This window comes from Hyperolius riggenbachi, chromosome 2, assembly GCF_040937935.1.
Source record: "Hyperolius riggenbachi isolate aHypRig1 chromosome 2, aHypRig1.pri, whole genome shotgun sequence".
Lineage (NCBI taxonomy): Eukaryota > Metazoa > Chordata > Amphibia > Anura > Hyperoliidae > Hyperolius > Hyperolius riggenbachi.
The window spans coordinates 261,777,772-261,797,986 of NC_090647.1; the positions used below are offsets into that span (position 1 = coordinate 261,777,772).

The following is a 20,215-nucleotide window of genomic DNA, read 5'->3' on the forward strand; positions in this document are numbered from 1 at the left end:
ATGTCTTCTACCTGCATGAGACATTTCGTGAAATTCAGACGTTGTTAACGGCCATGGCTGAGATTTATGTACGTCAGCATCACTACCATTGAAATTGCCCAAATAAACAGGTTTTTGTGACCCTAGGCTATGACCTCTTTGGCCTAGGGGCCCGAAACTCACCAGTCATGTTCCCCCTAAGGGTCCCTACAATGCTAGAAAATTTGCCACTGCTGAGCCATTGCCCTTTGAAAAGATGTGAGATTTTGGAAAGTGAAATAGGGAGGCAATGAAAGCCTATGGGGGATTTTACCAATTTTGGACCCCTGTAACTCTGGTTTGCAGAGATGTAGGGACCCCATCTTTGGAATCCAAGTCTAACAATATGTCTTCTACCTGCATGAGACATTTCGTGAAATTCAGACGTTGCTAACGGCCATGGCTGAGATTTATGTACGTCAGCATAACTACCATTGAAATTGCCCAAATAAACAGGTTTTTGTGACTCTAGGCTATGACCTCTTTGGCCTAGAGGCCTGAAACTCACCAGTCATGTTCCCCCTAAGGGTCCCTACAATGCTAGAAAATTTGCCACTGCTGAGCAATTGCCCTTTGAAAAGATGTGAGATGTTGGAACTGTAAATAGGAGGCCCAATGAAAGCCTATGGGGGATTTTACCAAATTTGGAGCCCTGTAACTCTGGTTTGCAGAGATGTAGGGAACCCATCTTTGGAGCCCAAGTCTAACAATATGTCTTCTACCTGCATGAGACATTTCGTGAGAGTCAGACGTTGCTAACGGCCATTGCTGCGATTTATGTACGTCAGACTCGCCACCATTGAAATTGCCCAAATAAACAGGTTTTTGTGACCCTAGGCTATGACCTCTTCGGCCTAGGACTGCATTGAACGCGACCCACGCATTGTGCGCATTCTGGACAACACCAATTACTGTTTATTGTTTATTGAACCTCTCATCTGTATTACATTTATGACTGCATGGCGACAAAATGCAAATTGCTATCCGCACGCTTCTTGTCCTCATGCAAGGCCTGGGTTGTTGTGTCTCAAAGCGTGGCCTTCTCCTCCTGCGCCGCCCTCCTCCTGTTCCATCACGTGTGCTGCTGCTGGGTTAGCGTTACCGGTCCCTTTTCCTGGAACCTCTTATCTGTATCACATTTATGACTGCATGCCGACAAAAAGCATGTTACCTGTGCAAAGAAAACAGACATTTCCCGCATTTAAAGGGGAACTGAAGAGAGAGGTATATGGAGGCTGTCATGTTTATTTCCTTTTAATCAATACCAGTTGCCTGGCAGCCCTGCTGGTCTATTTCTCTGCAGTAGTATCTGATTAAAACCAGAAACAAGCATGCAGCTAGTCTTGTCAGATCAGACTTATAAGTCTGAACCACTGAAACACCTGATCTGCTGCATGCTTGTTCAGGGGCTATGGCTAATAGTATTAGAGGCAGAGGATCAGCAGGGCTGCCAGGCAACTGGTATTGTCTAAAAGGAAACAAACATGACAGCCTCCATATACCTCTCTCTTCAGTTCCCCTTTAAAAGACAGTTTTCCCTTTGAAACTTTAAAATCGATTTTCTCAAAAACTATACGCTCTTTTTGCTAATTTTTTTTTCCTCTTGTACCCACTCCCAAGGTGCACATACCCTGTAAATTTGGGGTATGTAGCATGTATGGAGGCTTTACAAAGCACGAAAGTTGGGGCCCCCATGACTTCCATTATGTTCGGAGTTCGGCTCGAACACCCGAACATCGCGGCCATGTTCGGCCCGAACCCGAACATCTAGATGTTCGCCCAACACTAGCAGATGCTATTGTAACATTTGGTCCAACATACCCCCATAGCCTACATAAAGCTTTTTATTTAGCATTGAAATGACATCTTGATAAATGGTAAATTGGTAAATGTTTGCCACTACCTTGATGAGAAATTGTTGCTACATCTTTGTTTGTGCTGAATCAATTAGGCTCCAGCCTCACATGAATTAGCAAAGAACATTAAGCTGGCTTAAGCTGTGTGTAAATGCTCATGGCAACAGCCAATACAAAATTAAACAACTCCCAATACCTACAGTGACAATAGAGCGGACGCATAATAAAAGCCAACAGAAGGAAGAGAAAACAGATCGTTTTTTTCAGAGACTATTTCAGCTACTGCGGACGTCATACGTAATGAAATTAAAAGATGATTAGAAGGGAGAGACATTAAAGTCCAAACTACATGATACGATTCTTTGTGCGATTTGATTACGATTCTATTTACGATCCGATTAAATCTGACATGTCCGATCAGGATTCGATTCGATTCAATTTGATTTGCCATTGCAAAACAATGGCAAATCAAATTGAATCGAATCGAATCCTGAATGGACATGTTGGATTTAATCGGATCGTAAATAGAATCGTAATCGAATCGCACAAAGAATCATATTGTGTAGATGGGAAGAGAATTGAGACTAGACAGAATTGGAATCCCCATTCATTGTTTTTACAGCACAATTTATTTTTGTTCATTCAGAGTCACATGGCCTGCAATTGGCATTCCCTATGTTTGGGGTGTTGAGTGAAAGGGCTGAGTGGAGAGTGGCCGTATCTGCCTGAGCCATTGCTGGGTCAGGGACTCCTGACCCTACTATACAATAAACCAGTTTCTCAAAGATACATTTTAGAATGAACATAGTGTATAATATTTGATGGCTCCCTCATTGTTTTCTCTTGCTACTACTGTATATCATCGATGGTCGGCAGCATTTTATGGCATCACCAAGGCCGGATTTATACTTTTTGAGCCCCTAGGCCAAGAATCTTGTGGTTACTATTTCTTGTGCAGCAGCCTTCTCCCATTCCATGTGCAGCCCCCCTCTTCCATGTGTATCATCCTTGTACAGCAGCCCCTTATTTAATGAACAGCTTCCTGTGCATCTGTTTCCCTTTTCCATGTGTTCCTCGCCATTTTCAGCTTCCTGTTTCATACGTAGCAACCCTCTTTCATGTCCAGGAGCCCCTTAGGCAACACAAATTAGATTTAAGAGGATCAAAATTTCCTTCATGAAGAAAGATTGGTATGTTGTCATTAGGCCATAATTAACATTGGGAGATACCAACATCATACATGGGGCTTGATTCCCAAAAGCGGGATAATGCTTATGACTCCCGCGCTATGCTTCGAGCGCAGTTTACTATGCATAAAGGTTTACACGCCCAATAAAAATGGTTTGCGCGCTCTAACGTTCGCGTGCGCTAAACTACGCATTTGCACGCGCACTCGACCGTTAATGCGCACAAACCTTTGTCATAAACCTTTACAGGCGGTAAACTGCGCGCGAAGCATAGCTTTTGTGAATCAAGCCCATAGTGTGATATGACCCTAACTGGCTCTGCATGAAAACAGAGCTGCATGCTACCCTTTAGGTAATACACGGCTCTTGTGGACATGTGTCTTTATAAAACACTTGTAAGTCCACTTTTGGAAAACCAGAATAATAGCTATAATCAGCACACAAATCAGTTGTAATTTACTATTAAAGTTTACCTCCACTGTGCTTAAAATGATATAATACATATCATTTCTTCACAAGCCATTTTGTGATTTAACATTATGAAAAATGACCTTTCCATTGCAATTTACAACCAGTTATGACTTTCCAGAAATGTCAGCGAGGTAACACTGCTTTTTGTTTCTTTTTTTGCAGTTGAGGGTACAGACTATTGCTTTTGCTGCACAGAATAGCCAAATCATCATCTTCCTTCTGTGTAATTTTTTGCATAGAGCAGATTCAGAAACATATTTTTTGTCAAAATAAAAATTGCATTGAATAATTATACATGGCTTTCTTGCAAGTTTTCAAAACCCAAGTTTCTTCTTCAGTCATGATACAGAACTGAATTTAGAAGTAACAATGGACTATATGACAACAGAATATACCCAAGCAGCTCGGGGTGACCCAAAACCACTAAGAAAGTATATGGGACTAAAAGAGACCAAAAAGCCCTCCTACTAAAAAAAAAAAAAAAAAAAAAAAAAACAATGCATAGTATAGTTTGCCTTTTTATCAATCCCTGCCATGCACTGAGGAGGACCAACAGTCTGAAACAAGCTGTTTGCATTGCATGTTGGGTTGATGTGGATGTGTACCTGTAGGATTGTTATACACCAGCGGCTCTCGGGGGAAAGCATGGCTTCATTGGCATAAAGAGATTCAGTGGTGATGCAATGTGGGAGACCACAGTCACTCTTTTAAAGCTGAATTATCACAAAAACCTTCTGTTTTAAGAAGGCAAACTACAATGGACCATATAGTGGAATGTAGAAGTAACATTGGACCACATTGCATTTGTACAGAGTAAAAAAGTTATGTTATGTTTGCACCAATACTTTTTTTTTACAAATCTGCACGTGATTGGATCAGGCTGACACATTTAGCTTTTATTGCAAGCAGATCTCTGCAAGAGCTTGAATTAGTGCATGTACATCAGAACTGGGTTATTTGTTTTGCAATTTTTTTTAAATATATGGATTTGACCAAAGTCCATGTTATCAATCAGCTTTGCCACTAGCAGGCTATCTCAAACAGACAGATAAGTCGCCTAAATGCCATATCCTTTCCAGCGATAACATCACCATTAACAGAGTGGTGCTGTAAGTTCCTTTGCTAGTGAATCACTTTAATCAGTGTTTTAACTAGTGATGGAGCTGCATTGCTTTTTGATTGTGGAATTCAATCCAATTTCTTAAAAGGTAAAATGAAGCTAAAAGCCTGTTACCTGCCAGGGAGAAGGCAGATAATAAGGTTTTAATACAGTAAAAGTCCAAAGGGTCATCATTTCTGTAACATCTCAACTAAACAAAGTAGAGTATGGATTGTAAACAGCAGCTGTGACATTCTGATGCAATCTTAAAAAAACATGCATTAAACTGAAAATAAAAATATGAGACAAATTTCTGTTAGAAATATTTTATTTACCATCGGTACTACATACAATTAATTATCTCATATGTTTATTTTCACGTCAGTTTCACTTTAAACAAATGTAATAGCATTTTAGCATCCTCAGATATGATACTGCATGAAATAGCATTTTATCACCCCCAGATACCATACTGCAGTGAAATAGCATTTTAGCACCGCCAGATACCATACTGCAGTGAAATAGCATTTTAGCACCCCCAGATACCATACTGCAGTAAAATAGCATTTTAGCACCCCCAGATACCATACTGCAGTGAAATGTCCCTTACTGTCAGTGCATCAAGTACTCTATAGGTATGTTGGGGATATAAAGTTTTGATCTTGTAACACTGGTATCAGTCGGGAATATACATAGCAGGCAGGTACTCTTACTTATAGATTCCTGATAGCAATGGAATAGAAAGACCCAAGCAGTTAAGAATCTGAAGAATCCTTATAATGTGTACAACTAATCTTTGGAGAATGTCCCCCTCTTACTGAAAACAGAGTTTCATTTTAAAAGCATATCAGCCTGTCTTCAGCGTTGAGTCAGAGCTTACATCACATTCACACATCCAATATGATTACATATAATGCAAACTTAAAGATGTATAGTGATTGTAATAATGCATTTCCATAACTCTTCCCACCTCCTTTCTTCCTACTGAGCTTATGTTAGTAAGGTAACCTTGATCCCTCCTACGTTTTAAGCACCCTGATGCATAATGCATTAACTCATCACACAGAGATGAGATTTGCAAACAGCCATATTAATATACAGCAGACAAGCAGCACACACTGCAGGAAAAGCAGAAGGTGGTAATAGAAAGTCTGTAAAACAAATGGACTCTTCTTCTTACAAACAGCCAGCACTGAGCAATCAGTACCAGCCTGGTTCAACCACACTTCATCTGCATTGTGCATCCTATGACCTCTGCATTGATAGTAACAAATGGCATTTCCAAATGCATTTACTCTGTGAGTAATCACTGAAAGAACTTCTGTTAGCATATACAGAATGTATATATTCAGTGCGTACGTACAAAAAGGGCGCCTGGACAAAAAGGGCGCGGGGTGTAAACTCTAAATAATAATTAATCATTAATAGGGTTTATAAATATAGTGTGCTATATTTCGTTTACAAATAATGTTTAACAAAATTATAAATCATTAAATAATGTCTATGAAATCGGAAATTGTGAAAACGTTAATCTTCCCTGTTTCAAAAGTTAAACTTATAATTACGTTTATAAAAAAACCAATAATATATGTTTAATTGTTATAATTGTATATTATTGTGAATAACCGTCATTTATGGTTTGTTCTTATAATAAAATCTGAAAATATTGTTTATAAAGATGATATAAATATAACTACGTTCGTAATAAGTGTTGTAATACATTAGTAATTATTACTAAAATTTTACTAAAACTATACCTAAGCCTACTCTTACACAGAACCCTACCTGTACCTATCCCTAACCCCTAGACTCCCCTGTTGGTGCCTAAACCTAAGACCCCCCTGTTGGTGCCTAAACCTAAGACCCCCCCTGTTGGTGCCTAAGTAACCCTCCCTGTACCTACCCCTAACCCCTAGACCCCCCTGTTGGTGCCTAAACCTAAGACCCCCCCTGTTGGTGCCTAAACCTAAGACCCCCCTGTTGGTGCCTAAACCTAAGACCCCCCTGTTGGTGCCTAAACCTAAGACCCCCCTGTTGGTGCCTAAACCTAAGACCCCCCTGTTGGTGCCTAAACCTAAGACCCCCCTGTTGGTGCCTAAACCTAAGACCCCCCTGTTGGTGCCTAAGTAACCCTCCCTGTACCTACCCCTAACCCCTAGACCCCCCTGTTGGTGCCTAAACCTAAGACCCCCCTGTTGGTGCCTAAACCTAAGACCCCCCTGTTAGTGCCTAAACCTAAGACCCCCCTGTTAATGCCTAAACCTAAGACCCCCCTGTTAATGCCTAAACCTAAGACCCCCCTGTTGGTGCCTAAACCTAAGACCCCCCTGTTGGTGCCTAAACCTAAGACCCCCCTTTATTATGTGGATAATTATGTTTTACTAATTGTGGATTAAAAAAATATTTTGCAATTTACGTTACGTACTGATCGCTTTATTTTGTGAATAATAATGTTTTACAAACAGTAAGGGATAAAACTTTAAATAATGTTTTAATTATTTAAATAAGATAAATATGTTTAGTATTTTCATAAACGTTATTCGGCACGGGTGCATTTTATAAACGTAAATCACCACAAGTTCAGTTATAAATCATTAAACAGCTCCGGGCGCCGTTTGTAAACTTTATTTAGCTCCTGGCGCCGTTTATAAACTTTATTTAGCTCCGGCGCCCTTTTTTCCTACCCGGCGCCCATTAAACGCTATTTATTATGGGAGTGAATGGCGGCGCCCTTTTTGTCCACTAGCGGCATGCGCCCTTTTTTCCCAGCTCCATATTCAGTCTTGTAAGTGCAGGGAAGGTTAGGAGATAAACAAGATGAGGCCACTTTACCCAACAAAATAATGCTTTAAAGCAGGAGGATTAGCTCATATTATGACAGGGAAAAACACATATACTGTATAAGTAGATAAATACTTGATCTACTTACATAACACATGGATTGTACTGGCCCATTTAGATTTTAGTGAATTGTATATAGTAAATGAAGATAATTCTGTTCTTGGTGGGAACCATGTCTTTTGCCCACAGTTTGAGGCTAAATCCTGATTTCATTTCTTCCCTTACGTTTTTTTTTTCTTTTCTCCTCCAATCACTGAGTCACCTCAGCCTTGCTTGTAAACAGGAGTGAGCAGAGGATAATGTTTCAGCTAGCCAGCAGTCTGGTCAGCGAATCAGTGAGAAGCAGGCAGGTGGGAGGGTCATTGGCAATGGCACATAAAGAGCCTGGGGGACTGAGAAAACATAATAACAGCAGAGAGATTCCTGAATAGATTGGAGAGCTTGTACTTACAGAGAGAGCTTTCTGGCAACACTGCAGTGTTTACTTAGAATTTGGTTTTGTGGCTGACTATCCCGCTTTACGTCTGACTGTGAGCAGAATTTGTTACCATTGCAAAAAAGACACAACCTTATCTTTGCAAATGTTGATCCCAATTCATGCATGAATTATAATGATCTATCTAGGATTGGGTCATTTAGAACTTCTTGTTTCCTTGTTGATGATAGATAGCTACAGCAAAGTCCCTGTTATCCAGAATTCAGGCAACCCGAAGTCTCAACTTACCGTCATGCTTAAGTGGGATAATGGGGCTAAGCTTTTGTGGGTTTTGAGATCTTGCAGTACATTGTTTTATTGTAGATAGATAGATAGATATACTGGTGTGCTGTTGTACAAATGCTCCTGTAATCTACTGAGTTGAACGCAAAAGCCAGTGTGTTTACAGTGTGTTATCCTACTACAGCAGAGTCTAGAGTATCCGGTGGGGATTGCTTGATGCCGGATACATGTATTTGCCAGTTGCTTGAGCAACTGGCCTAAAAAGTACAAACCTCCCCTGTAAATACTTGACAAGCCTCCAGCGACGTGTAGCAGTCTTCCTGCAACGCCTAGCGTGTTCCTAGCGACTTTCCCTCTTCCCCTGTGCACGCAAGCTGGCATGTCACCTGGCCCACATCAGGTCATGTGACAGGCCAACTTGCGTGCACGGACGCCGGAATCCTCTAGGAGCCCGCTAGCTGCTGCAGGAAGGCTGCTACACGTCGCTGGAGCCTCAAAAACCCCTGAAAGCAAATTCTTTGCTGTATGTTACCCGCTACTTTTTGTCAATGTTCATCATCATCACAGTTCATAGCATAAAAGTTGTTTGCAGAGTGTGACGCATAACAAGTCTTGCAAAAAGTACACTATAAAATGTGGTTATCCTGCTGCACTATCCTCCACTTTAGGTCAGTGTTTATCATCAACAGTTTGTAGCACTAAAGTTGTTTGCAGATTGTGATGCATAACAATTCTTGCAAAATGTACCCAATAAAATGTTGTTATCTAGCTATGATATTCTCCAGTTGCCTAATCCTGATACTGCGCATGCACAGATCGTGAGAAATCTTACTGTGCATGCATGGCAGCACATATTGATGGACAGCACTAAATGTCATTGAACCAGAACTCTGGGGATGAAGGCATGATAAGAGGAGAGTCGGCTGGAGAGCAAAGGAGATGGGAAGGGAGGGAACGCAGCGCAATACTGCAACTGTCCTTGCACCTCCCTCCGACCTGCAATGGAAATTGCAAACTTATGCCACTTAACAGCAGACAAAGTTTTAAAAGATCCAATCTAGGCTTGATGGAGCACTTATTATTCTTTAATGTAATGCAGAGGCGCTCACACGCTTTATGGACCTGAACCAGTTTTTTATGCTCCTATACTGCCTGATGAAGCGGGACTGTTGACCGCGAAACGCGTTGCGATTTTATGGAGTGGTGAATAAATTGTATATATATTTTTACTCTGCATTTGAGTATATGTCCACTACCAGAGGGAGGTAAGTCCACCTCGACTTCCCTCTTTTTATCGTTTTTAGAACATTGTTTTACTCTGCTTGGCGCCTCTGTTCGTACATATTACAGCAATATTCTTTAATGTGCTCAACTGTGCTCCAACCTTAGTAAGTCATATCTCCTAAATCTGTATTGTCTTTCTTGACAAACAAAAAAAGGCAACAGGGTTGCAAGGGAGGAAGCAGTAGCAACAGTTGCTTTGTTCTGTACCCAGCAGAGTGTTTGCTCTACACCTATATACAGATTAGGCTTTTTGTTATGAGTGACTGATTGATTCATTAATTTTTGGTTATAATTGATTTCCTTTTATTCTTTCAGTAATTAATTTTATGTAAAAATATACTAAGCTATTAAAGCAATAATGCTTCTACTAATAACCCTACTAAAGCTTTAGAATGTCAAATAAAAATTATTGGGGTCCCTTTCACTGCACTATAATTATGCAAACCTGCTAAAGCTATTACAAATGTATTGCTGCACACTTTTAAAAAGAGCAGTTTGATTAACAGCATTCATGCTAAGATTAAACAAAAATAAAAGATAGGAAAAAATAAAGCGAATCACAAAAAGCAAAAATAATAAGCAATCCAACTGTGTGAGCAGTTTTAATCTCCGCAGTGTACATACCTATATATAGCTGGTGATTCAGATATTGGAATGTTTACTGCAGGAGATATGCAGTGAAGGACACTGAAGGGCTGTTTCCGGTGATGACTGACAGTGGTGGGTTTGCTGTCTGGCAGAGGAGCCACTGAACATTCGCTGCTGAGTGGAAAGTGGGCTGGCAATGATAAGGCACTTGCACAATGCCATACATTTTTGTACATCTATGCAATAAGCAACCGCACACCAGATTTTAACCGCGTCACGCTGATGGACATGAACGGGGCAGCAGCCCCAGGACCGCCTAACGCCGATTGGCGTAAGGTCCTTGGGGTGGGGATTGCAGGCGATCGCGCACGCATCTCCGCATGGATGACGGAGCGGAGCTTTGCCATCAGTCTCCCAGCGGCAAACTCTGCTGGGAGACTGTTAGATGGCGAAACCGTTGGCTGATGGTGTAATGGTTAAGGGCTCTGCCTCTGACACAGGAGACCTGGGTTCGAATCTCGGCTCTGCCTGTTCAGTAAGCCAGCACTAATTCAGTAGGAGACCTTTGGCAAGTCTCCCTTACACTGCTACTGCCAATAGAGCGCGCCCTAGTGGCTGCTGCTCTGCTCTGGCGCTTTGAGTCCGCAAGGAGAAAAGCGCAATATAAATGTTATTTGTCTTGTCTTGTCTTGTCTAATAGACCTGTACAGTTCTGCGATCTAAGGCAGCGCTGTACTGGGGACAGCCGTGTGACACGCCTGTCCCCTCCATTGGCTCAAAGGTGATCCGCTGTCATAGGCTGAAGCCTATGAAAGCCTATCACAGTGATAGGCTGGCAGAGGGAGGGGACACAGTGAAAATAAAAACAAAGAATACACCATTTTATTTGAAAATAAAACAACTAAATATTTGTTAAAAAAAAACAAACAAAAAAACATTGCGGGAGTGATCAGAGCCCACCAACAGAGAGCTCTTGTGTGCTCTGTTGTGCGGCCCTGCAGCGAGGTCTTAATGCTGCAGTGGCCCTTTTTGTGAAAAATGGCCTGGTCTTTAGGGGGGTTTAACACTGCGGTCCTCAGGGGGTTAAGCCTTGTACAAATGTACACATGCTAAAGAGTTGTCAATGGAGAATCTAACATGTGTGCAGTGTAACTGGGTGATCTGGAATGCTGGGTAATCCCGGCCAAGCACAGTCCCTCCTCCCTCTCTATAGCAACAGATCACTATAGGATTATAATGTGTCTATGCAGCATTTTGCTCCAAATCATGCATGTGTATGCACCTTTACATGCAGTGGGTTTCAACCACAAAGCTTTTACCACTTGTCAGCCACAGGTAAAACAGTATTAATGGACACCACCTATGTAGTTGCTTTATACAGCAACCGAGTGACAGTTAGCAACACTGAATTAAGCAGGCTTTGAAGACTTAAAGTGGTCAAAGGTGCTCCACAAGTGATATGTCATGTCACATTTTTTAGAAATGAGGTAGAAGAGTAGTTTGATGTAACATTTTCTAACTTAAATTTGCATTTCTTTTCCTATTTAATATATTTTTTTTCCTGGGATCAAATTGTCCCTTATTTTCATAAATTGGTTCCATGTGTCCTAGCTTTGTGTTAAATAGTATTTCCAGAAAAAAAAATAGTAATATCCTTGACACAACCTTACAATGGTGACTACACCAGCATGCGATTCAGATGGCAAGCCTATTGACGGAATAGGCAGCGTTTCCCCAATCCAATCCCCAAAGGGGAAATGCTGAGGATTCCGCAGTAGTGGAAATGTGCCCTTAGAGGAAACTTGAAATTAAAATGAAATTTGGACAGCTTATACAAACATCTCTTAAATCACCTTACTGTCATTTAGGAATGACACCCTGTTTTGCCAAGAGCCCACCATGAAAGTAAACACCTTACGCAACTAATTGGGGGTGCAGGAGGGGGGGCATGGAAATCTCTTGGGACATGTGACTCTATTTAGAAGACATGGCCACACTGGAAAGGGGGGGGGGGGCAGGGCTGAATGGTCACTGCTATGAGGGAGGGGGACCTTAGGGTGCCACTGCCTTCATTGTTATGGTGGGTATATATGTCAGGGGCTAAGAGGCATCATGGTGGGCCTTAATGGGGGGAGATTTAAACTGGCACACTGGCATCATGGGGTAGGGGTGTACCCCATGAATTGTATTTATGGCCTCGCTCCTATCGTTTTCCTGGTCACAAATCTTCACATTCAGACATGTCTTCACTATACCTCTAGCCATTCCAACACACCTCCAGCCAAGCCTGCATCACACCACCAGACACACCATTACTACACCTCCAGTAATTCCATCACACATACAGCCAAGCCTTCATCTCAGTTCCAGCCAAGCTTTCACACCACCTTCAGTCACACCTTCATCACACTTTCAGACATGCCCCACTACACCTCCAGTAATTCCATCACCCATTCAGCCAGGCCATCTTTAGACCTCCAGACACACCTCCACTACACCTCCAGTAATTCTACCACACATTCAGCCAAGCTTCATCACACCTCTAGCCAAGCCTTCATTACACATCTAGTCACTCCTTCATCACACTTGCAGACACACTACACCTCCAGTAATTCCATGACACATTCAGCCAAGCCATCCTTACTCCTCCAGGCACAACTTCACCTCCAGTAATTCCATCACACATTCCGCCAAGGTTTCATCACACCTGCAGACATTCAGCCAAGCTTTCATCACACCTCCAGTTACACCTCTACTTCACCTCCAGTAATTCCATTACACATTCCGCCAAGCTTTCATTACACCTGTAGATATTCAGCCAAGCTTTCATCACACCTCCAGTTACACCTCCACTTCACCTGCAGTAATTCCATCACACATTCTGCCAAGCTTTCATCACACCACCAGACACAAACCCACCCCACCTCTAGCCACTGTCCTTCATCACACCTCTAATCAGGCACGCTATAAAGCATTTATATAAGCAAAAAACATATTTTCATTTTTCACATCCCTTTGGCCTTTTCTTCCATCACTAATCTTCCTTTATATAATTAATCAAAAATAAGAAAGATAGTAATTTAGAGACTATAGGCCTCAATTCACTAAGCTTTATCAAACACTTTATCAAATGTTTCATAATTTACCTCATGAGTAAAATCTAATTTTGAATTCACTAGGGTGTTCTAGATTTATCGAATGTTTTATCGATAAAATGTTCAATACATCTATATCCTTAGTGAATTCAAAAATAGATTTTACTCATGAGGTAAATTATCAAATGTTCGATAAAGTATTTGATAAAGCTTAGTGAATTGAGGCCATTGTAAAATATAGCATCCATTTTTAATAGACAAAAACAAATATTTATACTGATTCATCTATATAATGAAAATTCAGGTGATTAGAGTAGATGGGTAGGTAAATGGTTTTCACTGGCAGGCCCTCTAAAAAAGAAACATCTGTGAGCTATGCTTGTTACACCTCTGGCTACATTTATTGCCTTATGCAGACAATTAAGTATTTATATTTCAAGTCCACAAGTGCCTAGGTCAAAATACCATTGTCTACTGATCAGAAACGAGGGATGTTTGACAGACATGAAAAGGTAAACTTGACTTAAACCTTTCCTTAACCTGGTCTAGTCATTCACTGTACACATAAGGAGGAAAAGGCCAAACCGTGTAATTGAAAACAGAAGTGATGTTTTATACATGGCATCCTGAAACGTTGTAGCACTTTCATCAAGGAATCTTCAGACTATTGATGACTCTTTGCCATAGGGCTCTCCTCTATCTCCCTCCTACACTGGGCTCCAAACATTCACTGGATGAAATAAGACAGCTTTTACCCTTTTGTGTTTCATTTATATGTTGGCAATATGCATTGTTTTACTGAAATAAAAGTCAAGAGAGAAAAATGCTTCCTTTGAAGGCTTTTATTCTTAAAAGCAAAAGGTCACTTCCATTTGCTCCAAATGAAGTAGACTTTGTAGATGATAAATAAGTTTTAAATTTGTCCTGATTAAATTCATTGATAGTTACAAATACATAACAAAGATCAGCAGACGTAATATACTATATGCATGGCTCGTTGCCTGCTTGTCAATTTGCAAATAAAAACATATTTATCTTCAGTGTGGTAAATTCATCCTCAGAATGCAAGATGTGCAAGGCAGCTTAAATTCTCTTCATCCCAAAAGGGTTTCTTTACCCAATACATGATGGTGTTATTTGCAAATACATGACTGTGAAATCAAGGTTATTTGTCACTGCCATTAGCATTCAGACATATGTTAGTATTAGCCAATGTTCAATTGGCCTAATTCACTAAACCGTCTCCAGAGATCTTCAAGTGTCTGCAGGGAGAATATCACAAGAAATCCACCAAACATTATCTACATTAATTGAATATTGGAATATTGCCTGCGATGACAGAAAAACTCCATTATAGTTGAGTCAATCCCTTCTGTGAAGTCTATGTTACAGAAATACATGGCAAACTTGATTTCAGTTGGTTTCCATGCAAGTATGCATGCATATAGAACAAGTTAGGGTGGTGTATTGTGTTCCCTAATTTGTGCAATGCAACAGAGGGGAAAAGTTGCCTTGCACGTTTTGTGTGGGGTGCATTTGCAGATCTGCCCTGCTTGCAGCTCTCCTTAAAGGGAACCTGAAGTGAGGAAAATTATTTAAAATAAACACATGACACAGCTGCAAATGAATACATACTGACCTCACTGTCAATTCCTCTCAGAAGCTCACAATTTTCTCTTACAGTGATCCCTTCCAGTTCTGACAATATTTTGTCAGAACTGAAATATACCAGTTACTGTCAGTTATATATCAGCTGGTGTCAGCTACAACTGAATCTGCAAGGTAATGCCCATGTTTCCCTATGGCTCAAGTGGGTGATATTACAGTCTAACAGTGTGCTGACCAGGAAGCTGTTAGGAGGTAATGGCTATTTTCAAAATGGAGGACAGAGAAATCAATTGATCACAATGGACAAATGGGATGCAGGAGAGGAGAAGGATACTAAGTAGTAGACTACACAGGAGGTAAGTATGACCTGGGTATGGTTATTTTGACTTTTTATTTTCAGTTCAGGTTCTCTATAAGGCCCGTTTCTTAATTACTATGTCGCGGCACTCTCCCCTGCAGCTCCCCCAATTCAGCTGGGCGCAGAAGCCATTACTGTCACAGTTCCTGCAGTGCATGCAACGCGACTGGCCTGGCTGATGCAGAAGCTGTCAATGGCAATGCGAACAAACATTGTAGAGCATACCCTTAGTGGCTTCAGCTCTCAGGTGCTTTGAGTCTAACAGGAGAAAAGCACTAGACATTGATATTACTTTGAGTATAATGTACAGTATCTCACAAATGTTAGCACACCATTTACACAATTTTGTAAATATTTTATTATATCTTTTCATGGGACAACACTGTAGATATGACACTTTGGTACAAAGTAGTCAGCGTACAGCTTGTGTAACAGCGTAAATATGCTGTCCCATCAAACACAGCCATTAATGTCTAAACTACTGGCAACTAAAGTGAGTACAACTCTAAGTGAAGAATATCAAAGTTCTGCCTGATTAGACATGTTCCCTCTCCGGGGTCTTGTTACACATTAGTGTTATAAGGTCTCAGGTATGAACAGGAAGCAGATGTGCTACATTTGGTGTTATTATTGCTCTTAAACTCTCTCATACTTGTCGCTGGAACATGGCACCTCATGGCAGAAAACCTTGTGACAATTTTTTTTTTTATCTTAGCAGGTCAATTTATTGAAAGAGTAAAGTGGAGTTACATTTGACAAGTTACTCTGCATGCAGGCAGGATAATAAGAGTAGCATAAATGTCCAGTCTTACAGTATACATGTGATGCGTACAGAGAAGATATCAAAAATGAGGAGCTGAATAAATGAAGGCACTTAAAATGAACAGCATAACAGACCCAACATTAATGGGATGCTAAGACCCCTGATCCCGCCAGGTCACAAAAAAATTAAAATTCTAAAAAACAAACACAATAATAATAGTGAGGCGATAGAGAAAAAAAACAGATGGCATATATAACAGACTAGCAGGAACTAAGTCAGGTAGTAATAAGCAATAGGTCACAGGAGAATAGACTTAGGAGCGCATAAACTGTCTCCAGGGGTCTCATATAAGATAATACTTGGCAACTGTACCACAATGCTGGTAAATGGGCTTCATGGAAGGGAAGGAGGTTAATAACCGATTTTACCCATTTGGATTTAGCAGGTACCAGTGGGAGCATCCAGTGTCTAGTCAAAACTCTACGAGCAATCTGAATAACATATAAGATCAGCTGCTTGGTATATTTACTAGAAGTACCTGAAGGTATAATATTCAAAAGGCAAAGCTTGGGGTCAAGAGCAACAGAGCATCCCATCTTGTCATATAGAAATTTTGTGATCTGTTGCCAGTAGATGTTTACCTCAGGACAGCACTACAGCATGTGATAAAAAATACCTTGGGAAGAAGCACACTTCGGACGCAGAGGTGGGTAACCAGGTGTTAGATAGGCCCTGTGTAATAACCTTGTGACAATCTTAAAAAAAAAAAAAAAAAAGAATTGCTCTACATATAAAAGGCCTAGGCTATAAGAAGCTTGCCAATACCCTGAAATTGAGTTTCAGCACTAGAATTACTAGAACTGGAATTTCCCCAAGTTACATATTTCACTGTATGCAGGGGCGTAACAATAGACCCTGCAAGGGATGCCTCCGCAGGGGGGCCCAGAAGCCACAAGGGGCCCCGTGGGGGAAAAAGTTTGAGAGACTGACAAGCAACTAAGGACATGGAGAGAAAATGTATTCTACTCTTGTACCATTGTTATGTTGACTGCATGTGTCCACCACACAGATAAGGGGCTCTATTCAGTAAACGGTGCTAAGTGTTAGCACACCTACTTAGCACGCCTCTTCACACCTAAACCAGCTGTTCGCGCATTAAAACGTGTGCGAAACGCATCACGCGCAAAGTCCCGCGCGCAAAGTTTTGCGCGCTGGACTTTTGCGCGCGGACTGCTTTGGAAAACGCTGCTAACCTAGTTAGCATCCTAGTTAACACACCCAAAGTGTTTAGGCGTGCTAACTGGGTTAGCACCGTTTACTGAATCAAGCCCAAGGAATCATACACACTTTGGAATTTGTACACTGTCCCTGCTCCCTAGGGTTCGTAAAAAAAATATCTGTCTCACACTGCAGCAGTTCTGATGACTTCATGTACAACATTACAACCAAAGGAGTCACAGATGGAAAAAAGTTGTAGACCTTCCCTCAGAAGAGATTCCTAGATTCTTATCACACACAGGCTAGTGAGCTGACCTTATGGTGTCTGATTACTGGACACAGTGGAATGGGAAAGATTGATGTCTGACTGGCTGCCTCATTAAGAGCTTGTTGTCTCATACTGAGTCGAGATCCCCTAATAACAGTATCAATCAGTGACATTCTGAACATTTTGCCAAAGTTACAGTGAATACTATATCTTCTGTTCAGCATGTCATTGTTGTTCCTCCATATAGCATGTGCTCTCATATAGTAAAATAATACGGCTGTGTGTGTATTTATGTACTGGGAACAAGTCCTTGTCGGCTGCAAGGGGCTGGAGGAAGCCCTGGGTAAGTAGATATGGGGGTAGCATAGATTGCCTGACATATCTTTTAAGTCTAAGTGTTTTTCTCTGCATGGGGAAAACACATTGGTCCTTTTCCTGTGCAGAAAGCGAGGGGGTGGGGGGCCCCTTCCAAAGTTTCGCAGGGGGGCCCAGTGATGTCTAGTTATGCCCCTGACTGTATGGCAATTATGACAGTATTTATTTTCCAAAAAACATTAAAGTAAGGCAAAATGCATTGTAGTCAATGGGAAAATGCCACGATAGGGTGATTTTAAGGCTAGGTTCACAGTGGTTAGTTGCATAACATACACGTTATAATAAGCGTGAACTGTAATGGAGACTGGACATAGACTTAAATACAATGCCTGCCTGCAGCGAGTTAGAACAATGCAATCTGTTTCACTGAAAAACTGTGGATAGACCCAGAGAATTGTATGGGCACTGAGTTGACATGCACAATTATTCTGCAATACAACGGAGCACTGTGATTTGTGGGGAGCACTGCGCTTGCAATTGCCTCTTACAATTAGGGAACCTCCTTGTAACATTATATATAGTTTTCCTAGGATCAACCTCACTACCAAATAGGGTTTAAATGGGGCATGATGCTAGACAGATGTTGTGCCATCATAAGTATTTTTATTAGGTAATTAGTTCCATAAAAAAAAAATCAATAATGTATAATATGACAAATGTAACTGCTAATTTAGAAGATCACACTGTGGACACTGCTATCCAGATATCCAGATGTTGGAACTGCATTGCCCTTTGTTATCATACATAGCAGTGAGATTGCATCACAGTCAACACGAATCAAACTCTTCTAAAATGTACGATGAAGAACTTGTGGTTATGCCTGATGTACATTTTGAAACTTACAGCTCATTCCAGTGAATGTTGCCTCTTGTTTGTCAGTGCAGCACAGCTATGATGTGCTATTTCAGCTGAACAGCTATCCCTTTTATTTTCACTTGAGAACCTCTCTCAGCAAAAACAGCAAATCCGGGTGTGGATCTGTTTTCTCAGGGAGAGCAGCAACCCCTGGTGTGGATCTATTTTCTAGCCTGAGCACCTGTCTCAGGTAAAACAAAACATCCCAGAGTGGATTTTAAAATGGCAGTGCACAGGAGAGAAATTTGGTACATATCTAAACTCCATTTATCACTTTACAAGCCCCTCTCCCTCTGCAGCTGCTATACACACACTGCCAAGACCCACCATTAATCAGGGGTCCTTAGAAGAAAGAAAATGCAAGTACAAACTTCAGACATTTAGAAGCTAAAACTGGGGCACCCAGCAGTTGTATACCCTGAATAGTGAAATCGCATAGGGGTAAATCAGAGGCTATGGATGCCCAAGTCTGTGTTGCCACTAAACAAATTACATCTGGACAGATGATATAGAAAGTGGCGAGGTCATCTGCTTTGTGGCAAGACACACACTCAAACATCCGCGGTATATTAGATGATGAGCCCAATCATTTGTAAGTACACCTTTGCTTGCAGAGTCACCCCACTAGACAAGACAAAGAACATATATATTGCGCTTTTCTCCTGGCAGACACAAAGCGCTTGAGCTACAGACACAAGGGCGTGCTCAGTAGGCAGTATCAGTGTAAAGCTCAACACACACCATACAATCTTGGTTGTACAGATTTACCAAATCTATATAGTATAAGGGCCAACAGATTGAAAATACCTTGAGTGATTGACTGGATAAGCTCTTATAATACATGAAAGTGGTAAGATTAAACAACCAAGATTGTATGGTGTGTGTTGACCATAAGGCTCAACACACACCATACAATCTTGGTTGTTCAATCCTACCACTTTCATGTAGTATAAGAGCTTATCCAATCAATCATTTAAGGTATTTTCAATCTGTTGGCCCTTATACTACATAGATTTGGTAAATCTGTACAACCAAGATTGCATGGTGTGTGTTGAGCTTTAGGGAGACTTGCCCAAGGACTACTTACTGAGTAGGTGCTGGGTTACTAAACAAGTAGAGCTGAGATTCAAACTCAGGTCTCCTATGTCAGAAGCAGAGCCTTTAACCATTGCATTACACTATCCAGCCACAACTCCACAACTGACTTGCACCAATTGTGTCATATTAAGAGGAATTAGGCCAATCAGACACTACAAGTGCAACCTTGCAAATACATTTTTTTATTCAGTTTGACAAACAACAGAATTTATTTTGTGGATGTTGTCCTCTGGTCCCTACTGTGGAATTATGCAGAAGTATAATATTTTCATTTTGCTGCAGGAATGCCATTGTGAATTCATATACAAGTCATATTACTTCCTAAGAGAATCTTGCCAAGTCTCTCCTGTGTAGTCACCTTTGTGTTATGCCTCAGCACTGAGAAAACTAATGGATGTACGGTGGACAAGAGCCAACTTGAGCTTCACTGCCAGGTCTAAGTAAAGTGCAATCTTTCCTCAGAGCTTCAGCTCTCCTCATTCAGTGGCACTGAATGGGAACTTTAACTGAAGAAG

General features: G+C 41.1%; 1 protein-coding gene across 1 annotated transcript in view; it reads right to left on the reverse strand.

Moving 5' to 3' along the window:
- Positions 1–20,215, reverse strand: part of TMEM132E (transmembrane protein 132E) — a 649,576-nt gene that overhangs the window by 543,689 nt on the left and 85,672 nt on the right. The gene's annotated exons all lie outside the window — the stretch shown is intronic.